Source organism: Prinia subflava, chromosome 6, assembly GCF_021018805.1.
Source record: "Prinia subflava isolate CZ2003 ecotype Zambia chromosome 6, Cam_Psub_1.2, whole genome shotgun sequence".
NCBI lineage: Eukaryota > Metazoa > Chordata > Aves > Passeriformes > Cisticolidae > Prinia > Prinia subflava.
Window position 1 is genome coordinate 31844130 of NC_086252.1, and position 12738 is coordinate 31856867.

A 12738-nucleotide genomic window follows, 5' to 3' on the forward strand; every position below is an offset into this window, starting at 1 on the left:
GGCACCATCCTCTTGGCACCTGTCTTTGAGATATTAAAGTGCTTTAATGAGATCCTCTCTCAGTCTTCTCCAGACTAAACAGGCCCAGGTCGCGCAGTCCCCCCTTGTAAGAGATTTGTGACAAACACCCCCCATTATCTGTGTCCCAAAGAGGGCAAGCGATGATACACTGTTGAGGTCAGGTGTACAGGTGGACAAAATATAGTCTGTACTCTTCTCTTTCTCTCTTTTCACCTTCTACAACCCTTCAGGCTTTGAAGGACAGAGTTCTGAGCACGGTGGGTCTAGCCCAGTCCTTGCCGTGTGGTGTACTGCAGCCACACACTACTTTTTGTTTGTTTTCAAAATATCTTAGTGTTTTAACAGTCCTCATATTGGGTATTTCAGGTGTTTTCAATCTTTTGCTTGCAGGTCCTGCCTTGGCAATGAGAAGGTGTGAGCTTCACGGCATAATCAGATGTAAAGCTGTGAACAAATTTGGTGGTCCACCAAAATGAGTAATTGTCTTTGTCAGTGGGCCCTAAGGGATCTTAATGGCTCTAATAAGCATCACCAGGACCCCACAATCCTTGTCCCATAGAATTGGAGACCCAGTTAAGCTCAGCTCTGGCCCTTCAGATTTTGTCTGAGCTGTGCTGACGGTCTGTGCTGTCCCAGCCTTGCTTGCTGGCTTCATATTAGACTTGCTTTGTCCCTCTGGTAGCCTCCACGCTGGTCCTAGTCATGGTCTGACATCCTGACTCCACCTCGGAGCTGTGCAGCTGCAGGGGCCTTGTGTCCCTTAGGGAACCCTCCAAGTATTCTCACAGTGGTCCTGTTTCCTTCTTCAAGCGTGTTCTCCTCACCTGGTTTCAGCTATCTCTAATAATAGCCTCTTTGCCTTTTTTCACTGGAAGGATAGACTAGAGTCAGTGCCAAAGCAAAGGAAGGACTCAGTACATGCCCTTCAGGATGAGATAGGAGAGAACAAACCCATCCCTTTCAGTAGCAGCAGCCAGGCAGTTCATTTGGGAAGTTCAAGCCACCATCTGGCTTCCGTGGGCTGCCAGATCTTCCTGAGGAACATAAGCAAGGAAAGCAGATATTGAGAATATTAACATTTTTATTTTAATGTCAAAGCAAATTATGACTAGAACATTATGAGACATTTTACAGATAATGAAAGGGATTTCTGCAGGATATTGTGTGGCTTGTGAGCTGCGCTGAGCTAAAATATTAAAGATGAATATCTCTGCAAGCTTTTCAGAGAAAGTGCAAATAGTCCTTTTCTTCGTATGTGCTGCTGTGTGTGCACAGGTAAATATTTATCTAAAATAAATACAGTTAGGATATAAACTACCATGTGGACTTTTCACTCTCAGTTTTATTACCTGGTAGTCAGGGTTACACATGCAGCAGGTTCAACTGCTGCATCTGGCAGATGGAATCACAGAATGAGAGAGCAGCTTTGGGCTCCAGCTGCTGGAGTTAAAGCATCCTCCCAGAGGGGCACAAAACAAGGTCCAAAAACCTGAGGCATGTGGAAAGGATGGAGCTGGCAGGTCCTGTCCAGGCCATACAGCTCACAGAGCCAGCACAGAGGGGATCAGGACCAGAGTTAACTTATCCAGCTGCAGTGAGGTTTAAACAGAACAATCATTAGTGTTCCGTAGCTGACCAGCCTTTATTACCTAATATTTCCAAATAATGCTCCTGATTAGTCTTGATAAACCTTAACAGCAAAGCCAAAGGACAGAGAGTGGAATGGCTGTAATAGTGTGTTGGAGACTTTCTGCTAGCAGAGGCATCATTTCACTATAAAACTTTAAATCACACCCAAAAGCACTTACTATAATGCACTCTACAGAAAATACCCCGTTGTTGCTGAATTTATCTCTTCCTCCCTGTGAGTACAAGTGTTTTCTGGAAAATGGTGGGGCACTGAGCAGAACAAAAAGGTTGAGCGGAACAGAAAAAGACTGCAGGTCATATGGAAAGTGAAACAATTCTGTTAAGCAACTCCATTGCAATCTCTTGCTATCAGTGTGTGCTCTTCCTGAGTTTGCATGAAGAATGACATTGAAAAAGAGCAGTGCTGGTGCATTTTAGTTTACTGAATTACAGTGGAATTTACATTTGAGGACCAAAAAGCATAGGATTTCTCTCAGTATCAAAGTGCCAAGTCAGTCACAGTTTTGCAAGGGAAGGGGTTGAAAGACTGAACTGCCTGGCCGTGAGAGCTCATGTTTCATTTTATTACCCTTGCCAGATGCAGTTTTCAGGTGGCTGTGGACTCAGGCACCAATCCAATAAAATAAAGGGGCAAGATTTCTCTTTAAGCACTATTATCTCACTTTGTTGGACCATAAACACAAGTTTGATACATTAACTCATCCAAATTCAAGTAGATCAATTTAAATTTCAATACTGGTTTCTGTATAGACCTTTTGTAGTTTTATGCATTGGCATCTAGATTATCTTGGTGGGTATTTTTAGCATAGAAGTCTTGAGCTTAAATTACAAAATTGAGCTTATAAAGCTGAAATTCAGCTAGATCCAGCAGGATTGCTGTGCTGATTGGTGTATTTCTTTCATAGAAAGGTTTTCCAACCTTTACTTATTTTTTTTGGTACAGGAGCAGTAGAAAAGCCTACAGTCTGTTTTCATGGTGTAATTTTCTGAATCTTTTTACCATTATTTGGCCAGAAGTCAGTTCCTGAGTTATGAAAAGCTTTTCATTGTTTCAGGGTGTACCAGAAACAACATTTTTATTGTGTAGAGGCAATGTCTTCATATATTCTCAGGCTTACCAATGGAATGGGAGTGAACAGAAGCCTGAATTGCCTTTATCTGGTAAGATCTCTGAAAGTGTTCTAAAAGCAGGTGGATGTGGGACTTGGGGACATGGTTTAGCTGTAAGCATGGTGGTGCTGGGCTGGTCTTAGAGGTCTTTTCCAACCTTTATGATTCTGTGAAATCCTATACAGCACACATAATCCAGCAACAGCATCCTTCTATCATGCACCAAGTCCAGCTTTTGTAAGCACAGCTGGATTGCAGGTGATCTTTTCCTGAATATCCATGATAACAGAGGTAATTACCATTGCAGAGCATCCTCCTTCTGTTGCCATCTGCCTCCAGGCAGTGTACAAAGTAAACACAGAGCAAGGGAATGCAGATGAATAAGGAATGAGAGGATTGAAGTCAGAAAGAAAGTATTTCTATTAATCAACAGGTAAACAGAGATGCAGTCTAACAGTTTGATTCAGGTGGAAGGAATTTGCAGACAGCTTTCTGCAAGTGTTACACAAATAAGTCGTGGGACTCCAAAGTTTTCCAAGCTGCAGGAATGGTTTACCAGCTCCAGCAATGCTAAGTATTAAAATTTCACACAAGTGCCTCAGCCTGAAGAAACGTGCACCTAGACAAAAGCATTACAAATCTCTTGCTAAGCTGTGTGGAAAGCTTTTCAGCATCCTGCTCACTCTGGATCGTTTTCATGCATTTAATAGCCTTCCCTTGAACATGCAGAAAGAACAACGCTGTGAATCTATATCTATATACAGGCCTGGGAAGTGCAGTAAAGTGCAAGAGAAAAAAACAAAAACAAAAACAAAAGGAAGTTCCAGGGGTGAAAGGATTTTGGAAATGCCCAGGAGGAATGAGAATCTGATGCCTGGATCAGCATGTTGCCATTCAGATTGGCCTAAACTGAATTTAAAAGGCACCTTAATATCCAGTACATCACATTGAACGGCCCTTAAGCCCAAGTAAACATGACAATAAAAGCTAGAGAAACGGCCAAGAAAAATAATGTCTAAGTTATCCATTAGACAATATTCCTTTATTGCAGGTATTTATTATAAAGTATACTGCTTAATCACTTAACCATGTTCTGAGGATTTTAATATAAATAAGTTTTCCAATAGTTGAGAGAATACTACAGAGAGCTAAAAAAACCCCAAGCATTTTATCTACCCAGATAAAGGACGTGTGTAGATTTCCTCCAAGAAGGGCCACAAGCAAGATTACAGTGTAATTGGTTGATTTTGGCATAGCTATAGCAACAGCCATATGGGAGGCATGTAATTTCATGGAGCTGCACATGGTGAAGTCATGGCAAAGTACCAGCAACTCATTTGATGTGGCTGTTCTCCAAGAGTTCAATGTGGATCAGCTAAAACCATTAACTTTCAAAATATAATTAGTCCAACCATATTTTTTTCTAAATGAAGGATGGGAAAAAAATCCAGCTATAATTCTTGGTACACCGAAACAAGGTGTGTGAGGAAGAGAGAAACTTATAAACTAGGGCTTCTTTATAACCTTGGACTATTATGATGATAACACCACTACCGCCCATTTTATTTGGTAGCAATAACAGCAAATCTTGTATCAAAAGACAAACCTAGAAAAATAATTTGACTGAAAATATGATGCCTCAAGAACCTGACATTCTGGGGTGAGGCAAAATCTGCAAAAGTTGAGGGAAACTGCATTCCTATTTACAGCTTGCTTTTCCATTCAAAATTGGTTATCTGTATGCTGTTATTCTGTTCTTTCTAATAACACCTTAATCCTTTATAATGCCACTGGGAATGAACCAGCAGGAGGATGGCAGCAGAATTCCTACAACTGCAAAGCAGAGCACAAGCCTCTGCCCTTGAGCTGTATCTGTACTGCACAGGCTCCACACAATCACACCTGGGAGCCAAGGAATAGCAGTGCAGAGCTTGCCCATGAGCAGAAAATCTAGGCTTTCTTGTGTAATAGAAACATTATTATGTGTTCTTAGTTGCACCTATTTACTTCCTTGGCTGGAAGAATTTTTGTATTTTGTATTGCTGCCTTTTTCATATGACTTAAGCATTTAACTGAACTGAGAACCTGAACCAGTCACAGCTGGAAGTGCCTGACCTGCATCAACTTCCAGCTCACTGTGTCATGAACATTAATGTGAGTGAAAGCCATGATAACTCGCAAATTTATGCAAAATCACTGGTTTTGATTTAGTGGTCCTTTATTTTTTATTTTCAAAGATGTCAGCTGTGTGCTAAATAAAACCAGTGTGTCACCAGTTTGCAGTTGAGCAGCTGTTTAACTGATATGTGAGCTTTCCAGCAGAGCACAGAAGCCCACAAAGGTAAAACCAAGCCTTAAAACAGGGGCAAGTACCAGAGCAAACAAAGCTGGATTGGAAAAGAGGATCAAGGTGAACCTAGTGGGTCATTTCACAAAAGAAGTAGCATGAAGAGTCATGGAGAGTGCACTGGCACCATGGGTTTTTTTGCTACCCAACCATTTGAAACTGCAAGTGTGGCAGGTAAACAAATGAGTTTCTGTTCTGAGACATTTTTCTGGCTTTCACCATTGCTTATCAACTTTTGAGAGGGTTTGGCTGCTAATATTTGACTTCTCATTGTAAATGGCTTTTCATAAGAGGATTGTTTAGAAACACTCATATTGTATATGTTTGGATTTCTCCTTGGTGTGTGACTTTTGATAAAAATAGATTGTCTTCAATTGACCCAAACTGTTGACTCCTCAGATTAGGCTTCAGAAGACAACAGATGTTACAAGGTTATTATATCACATCTATGGTCATTATGCCACATTACTCTTACTGTATTTACTTCAAGAAAATGCAGGGAGGAGAGGAGGGCTTGGAGGAGAATTTGGAATTCACGTGGACAGGTGTCCTTCTCTGGATGCTGCTTGAATATACAGCCATGTGGATATTACAGCATCCACAGTTCTATGGGAGAAGCATGGATGAGCACCCTCCCATTGTCTCTAGACAAAATGGAACATAACTAAAAATACTCCTGATAGGTTAAATTGTTTGGCTGCCTTCTTTCTAGCAGGATAGAGAATGTTCTCTCGCAGAATAGGGAATGTTCCTTCCACCAGAGCTGGGGGAAGGCAGTGAACAGCTTGTGCAGCATCTTTTTCAATTATCACAGCTATCTGCAGTCCAAGTTTCTTATTAAGATGTATGATTTATTTAGAAACAATATACAATACTACTTAAGTTAGTCAGCAGTGGAACACTTTAAAAATACTGTGTTCTTCGATAAGTGTATAACTCAATCTATTTCTAGTGACAGTGCTCCTTGCATACAAAATGGAAACAATTTCAAAGCACTATTTCTGAGTGCTGGGTGCCTCCATATGGGGTTTATTTTATCTATTTGGTAATATGTAAAAAAGCCTGTTAACTCCTTTCTGTAAATTTGGGGTTCCTTGCTTGTCCTGCTCAAAGACCATAGGAAATTTTCCTGAAATAATAATTAATGAATCACCAAAAAGTATAAAAGCTGATCTGCAGCTCTACAGTGCGGTGTCTGACACTGTAAGGATCATGTGGATGTCTTTGAACAAGGCCACAGCCAATTTTTAATGATGTGGTCTTCACATGTCCAGTATCAAAATTATATCAAAACTAATACATTGTATTCAAGTGTTTCTCTCATTCTGCTGCTTTAAAAAACAGTATTAAAAGCAAACACTCTGGTAAATTATGCTAATGAATATGTAAATTGGACACAATCTTCTAGACAAACAGATTACATTAATTACTGTGAGAATAGGGGCATTAATATCTGTTTGGAGTACTGGGTGACTATTCAATTTGGTGTGGCATCCTAACAAACCAACAGACTTGACCTTCATGAACAATACAGTTTGAAACCTTTTGATCTAAAAATAATGCACCAGCAAAGCCCCAGACCAGTAGCTCTGTCCATGCAATTCTTCACCTGATAAAATTTCATTTTTGGTGCAGTTTAGGAACATATGAATTGAGAAGCCCAGTGGTGTTAAAATTAGAAGACGTGAAAAACAAAACTTTACCTCCTGTACTTCCTTGTGGAAAGAACAGCTTCCAGTTTAATCCATTTGCGTGCTCTCTCTAGAGAACCCACATATGCACAGGAGGTTCTCTTTGCTAATGGGTAAGAATCAACGTGGGACATCCATTCCTTTGCTTTAGGCCCTTCCCAGGACAATCCCTGCCTTCTCTGGAGCATTGTGCATTCCCAGCAAGGGATCAGTTCCCTATTGCCATATTGGGCAATGCTCCCATTCCCTTTGAATGCCACCTTATGTTGCAATGTGCCTCCGTGAATCATTGTGATTATTCACCCAGGAATGTGCAAAAGCACAAATGTGAAAATCTGTTCTGTGTTCTGAACATGCGGGGTCAGATTATCAGCAGTTCCATCTGATTAGACTTGTGCTGAGAGAACTGCTGGACTTGACCTTTAGAAGAGTTGCTTTAATGGGGATATTCAGTGTAAATAAAATTCACTTTTGGCTCTCTGTTAAGGCCTCTTCTGTGTTTTTGGATCACATCTCCAACAGGCAGGTATTCATGCTCACACATGCATTTCTGCCAGCCCTGGTGTTCAAATGGCTCTGTGACTGTCAACATGCATGAAGGCTACACATGCAGTCCACTCCTACATAGGATTTCTCTCAATGGCATGGTAATTCTCTAATTCAGAACAGTTGCAAAAGGTTTACTTTCCATTTAGTTTTTGGTTTGCCTCAATAGGCTTTCAAATGGTTTTTAAAATTGTCTTTTTTAAAATAATTAATGATAACAACTCATCTATTGAAAATAATTGAGGGTTAGCAATTTAGTAATTTTCAGTCTGGGAAAACCTATTGCCAATTAAGCTTCCTGTTTTCTTTCCTATTATAAATCAGCAGAGTAAAGAGACTGAAGCCAGTGATGACAAGTTCCCCAAACGAGTTGTTTTACTCATCTAATTTTATTACTAGCTAATATTTGCAAGTAATGTTCAATAGGAACCAGAAAAAGCTCTCAGTTCCAATTAATTTTCTACAGCTATTAAAAGTAATGGTTGATAAAAAAATAACATCACAGAAATATTTGTGATTTTTTCTTCTGTTACATCTGCAGAATAACATTTTTCCTGTAAATACCAGTAGTTGTCATAGTGATCAGCATAGATTTTATTGAAAATAATACATTTTTAAGCAATAAAATTTCTTAGAGCCTTGTCCTCAGGTAAAACACTTAAGAAAACAGCCATGTAACAGCTCAGCAAGGGTCAAAACCACAAAATGTTTGTAAATACACAAAAAAGGGACTGAAAGCAGAATGGAAATTGTAACTCTAACAGTCTAATTGTATTTCATGTATTCATTCATATGAATGTTTTCATTTCAGCCTCTCAAGAATTAGACCAGAAGGAGAGGAAGGCAGTGAGGATAATTGAGCAGTAAAATAATTCCTTCAGTCACAAGAGGCTTCTTGCAAAGCTGGACTTAGGATGTGAGAACACCTCAAGGACCATTGAGGACAAATATAAAACATTATAATAAAATGTAATAATGCAAAGAAGGTGAAGTGGAACAAGGATTAGAAGTTGTGGGACAAAATTATAATCCAGTGGCCTAAACCCAAGCAAAACAAAACATTTTCTGTTTTGTCACAAAACTCTGCCTCAATAAATCCATAACAGCTCTTGCTGCATTACTGGGCTCACAAAAGGGATTGGCCAAATTCATGGGTCCATCAAGAGCTATTAAATGCATTGGCTGAATTACATCCTTCTAGATAAGGATGCTGGTACCCATTTATTTCTGAAAACTAGAAGGATGCACCATGGAAACAACTCCCTTGTCTCCAGCACCATTTTTCCCAGGCATCCATTATGAGACAATGAGGAGACATCTGGATTCTGAGCTGGATGGACTTCTGGTCTAACCCAACAGGACGGGGGAACACCCCACTGTCGTGCATCCTGAACCAAGTCTAGTCCTGAGCACTCAGACTGTGTCCTTTCCCTAAGGAGAACAGGAGTTGATCAAAACTGACTTTGTCAGTTTGAATTTTTAATACACTTTCTTCTGCTGCTTTGCCTTGTTCATCAGCATGAACATCTTACTTGTCAAAGATCTGTTCCAAATCCTTTTGAAGGAAGCATTTCTCTAAAATAAGTAGATTCAATTCTTTTGGAGAGATCTGTTATGAGACCAACAGAGTATTACATTTCATTCTTGGGATCTGATCTATTTCTTTCCAATCAGCTTTTATGTTCTTGTAGAACATATATGAGCAGAAACTAAATTCAAATTTTCTTGATAAGTCCAATTTGGAAGGTTTGCATGTTTTGTGGATGTTTTATCTTATGAAAATATTACAGTGATGCTGGAAAATAGATACAATTTTGCTTTGTCTGCAAGAATGCTATGCATGTAACTAAAATATTCACAGCTAGAAAAATAAATATGCAGTATGTGTATACTTTCAAGATAAATATTGTTTTATTGCATGTGTTTACTAAAATCTAATTCCTGAAAAAGGCGCAGTAAAAACAAAAGGGAAATCATTCTCATAATAGTTTCTTTCAGAGAAGAAAAAAGATCATCATGTGAACTTTTACAATAGAAAACAAATTACTTAATCAAGAGCTAAAAATAAAGAAGTCCTGTGATATTTTTAAGTGTAGTAACTACAAACTTCTGGGCTTGTGACAATGTCGACCTGTTTATCTCAAAATGCCCCAGGAACCACAGTGAGCCTCATCCTGTGATGAGGAAATCTTGGCACTCCACCTGAAGGACAACAGGCTTAAAGCCAAAAGGCTTAAAATCAGAACCTTAACAAGGTGGATTTAGCTGTGTTGCCATATTGAGGTGCAAACTGTTGCATTGCCTCCTAAAGAAGAAAACTCATATGCATGAGAGAGCCCATGGAGCTACAAAGCTGGTCTTAATTCAGGTGGGATTTCATGTGCTTTCCATTGTCAAAGGAGACTGAAGCATAAAAAACAGAGAAAATCTGCATATCACAGATATTTTGTCATCACTACTGCCCATCACTGTGGGAAAGCATTTTCCAGGGGCATCAAACCAGGGTGAACTTTTCTGTCCATGCATGATCAGGTAAGACAGAAGAGCCTGGGAATCTCAACCTTCCCTGCTGCCTTATTTATTCTCCCTGTTCAAATGCAGTGATTTTTTTTAAAATATAAAATGTTCACCCCATTTTCATATAAATTATGCATAATATTTTTCAATATATTATTTAGTAAAGGCACTGTTAGCTATAGGAAAGTATTAAATGCAGTTTCTCTGTCAGAGTACTGTAGTCATAACTCTGGTTTTCTCTTCAGGTTTTGCTGCTGATGAACTGACTGACCTTGGATAAGCCATGTAAGTTTACTGAGTCTCTGTATAAATACTAAACAAATATCTGCTAGACCCAAGAAAATTAGATGCCATGAGATGCACACACATTTTTGCAATTACATTTTGTATATTTTTCAGTTCCTCTGAATTCCACGGAATGCACCATGTCAGGAGGAGCGCTATTTTCCTGAACCTGTGTCTAAGAAATTCAGTTTATCTAAAATCTCATTACAAAGTTGTAAAGTCACAATTTCATGTAAAAGCATCATATTGCACACATCTTGGCAATTTTGACTGAAAGGCCAATAGTGATAGTGAGGCCAGAAGAACAACAAATCAATACTGTATTTATAATGTATACTCAGAGTACATCAAAAAAGGACAGTTTGAACCAAGAGAATAATTCATTGCATGTCCTTGTGCCATTACTGCTATAAATGCTTCTGGGCAGGGATTGTATCTTCTAACAACTAGTTTTATAGGGCATCAAACTTGTTAGGTGTCTCTTAATGCCACTATATGCAAATTAAAATGCAGCTGGATTAAAAAATTCAGGTTCACAAAAGCTCAAACCGGTTTCACACTAAAAGTTCTTCAAGTTTTGTTCTTCTTTTTTTTTTTTTTTTTTTTTAAGAAGTAACTTTTGTTTATCTACAGGAAATAACTTAAACCCAGTAGCAACACTCACCCAGATATATAATGATAAGAGGTTTTTTGTATGAAGGGGAATGGATTTTTTCAATTATCAACCTATAGGAAGGGTGAAATATGTTTGATTTCAACGGTTTGTAAGTGTGAGTAGCATTGAAAATAACTTCACAGCTATATCATATGTAACATGTAATAACAATTAAACACCTTTTTATTCATATGTATACATTGCTTACTATTGTTTTCTAGCAGTTTTTGCTTTAAAATTTCCAAAATATGTAGTAGCCGAATTTTGCCAAAAGCTTTATTTCTGTTAGGAGGTGAATACTGAATAATCTGCAAGATGTGACATACACCTGGTTATCTTAAATCATTATTGTAAGCTTAATTCTTAAATATTAATCGACACTGAGTACAGAGATTACTAACATTGACTACAAAACTAAACCAAACAGGACCAGAATCTGATTTTGCAATTTCATCTAAGCTTATGATAGTTCATTTTATTCAATATTTTTGATAGATTTCATCTAGTATTTCCTTTTACAGCTTGTTAGTCACTAACATATACATCTCAAAATTTTGCTTTAATTTAGCTTGCGTGTCTACACAATATCACTTTTTTATGCTCTTAAAAGTGTGTTGATAGTGAAGCAGACATCTATTTTAAAAATTTAATTAGTTCCCACTACTTTTAGGTCCTGTGAGATTTTGTATCACAGAGCATAAAGATTATGGTGACTATGAAACTAAGATTCTGCCGCCTCACTGCATTTCAGGACATTTCTCAAGGTCTTGCAGTCTTGCAAACTTTGGTTTTTCTTCTTCCTTTTTTTTTTTTTTTAATGACAGGCTAGTTTCAAGCTCCATCCCACTTCTCCATCTGTAGTTCTTCAGTCCGTGCTCTCTTCCTCTGCCTTCTCTGTTCCTCCAATTTTAGTTTATTTCTTGGAGGAGGGGTGGGGTGTTTTTGTTTTTGGTTTGATTGACTTGTTTGTTTGTTTGTTGGTGTGGTTTGGTTTTGTTTGTGGTTTTTGACTTGCTTATCTTACAGTTTTGGGAGAGCCTGTGTCAATGCCCGTGTCTCCGGAGCAGGCTCTGCTCCATCAGAGCTGTTGGACCATTCCCATTAGAGACGGTCGATCTCCTTGGAGCTGCGCTCCCGGGAACGGCCCCGCTGTGCCGGGACCAGCGGGAGCCCGCCCTTAGAGCCCGCTCGGGCTCTTCCCGCCGTGCGGAGCGCTCCGTCCGCCTCCCCTGCCCCGGAGCCGTGCGGACAGCCGCGGGACACGGGGCGGAGCGGGCACCGGCAGCGCAGCTGGGCTGGGGTGGCCATGGGGATGAGCACGGGCATGGAACGGGATGGAGATGGGGATGAGGATGCGGGCGAGGAAGGGGGCAGTGATTTGGCCTGGCATGGAGATGGGGATGGGCGCGGTGAAGGGAACGCTGATAGGAATGGGGTCCGTGATGGCAATGGGGACGGGATAGGGATAGGGATGGGGATGGTGGCTGTAGTGGGGACAGGGATATGGATGAAAATGGGGATGGTGGCTGTGGTGGGGGCAGAGATATGGATGGGGATGGGGGCTGTAGTGGGGACAGGGATATGGATGGGGATGGTGGCTGTGGTGGGGACAGGGATATGCATGGGGATGGTGGCTGTAGTGGGGACAGGGATATGGATGGAGATGGTGGCTGTGGTGGGGACAGGGATATGGATGGAGATGGTGGCTGTGGTGGGGACAGGGATATGGATGGGGATGGTGGCTGTGGTGGGGACAGCGATGTCTCCGCCGCCCTGCCCGGTGCGGATCCCCCCCCCCCCGCCCCTCCCGCCGCCGGCCGGGGGGGCGGGCTGCAGGACAGGAGTGCGGAGCTGCTGGCCGAGCGGGTCGATGGGGCCGGCCCGCGGGCGGGGCGGGCGGGGCGGTCGCTCGCGGG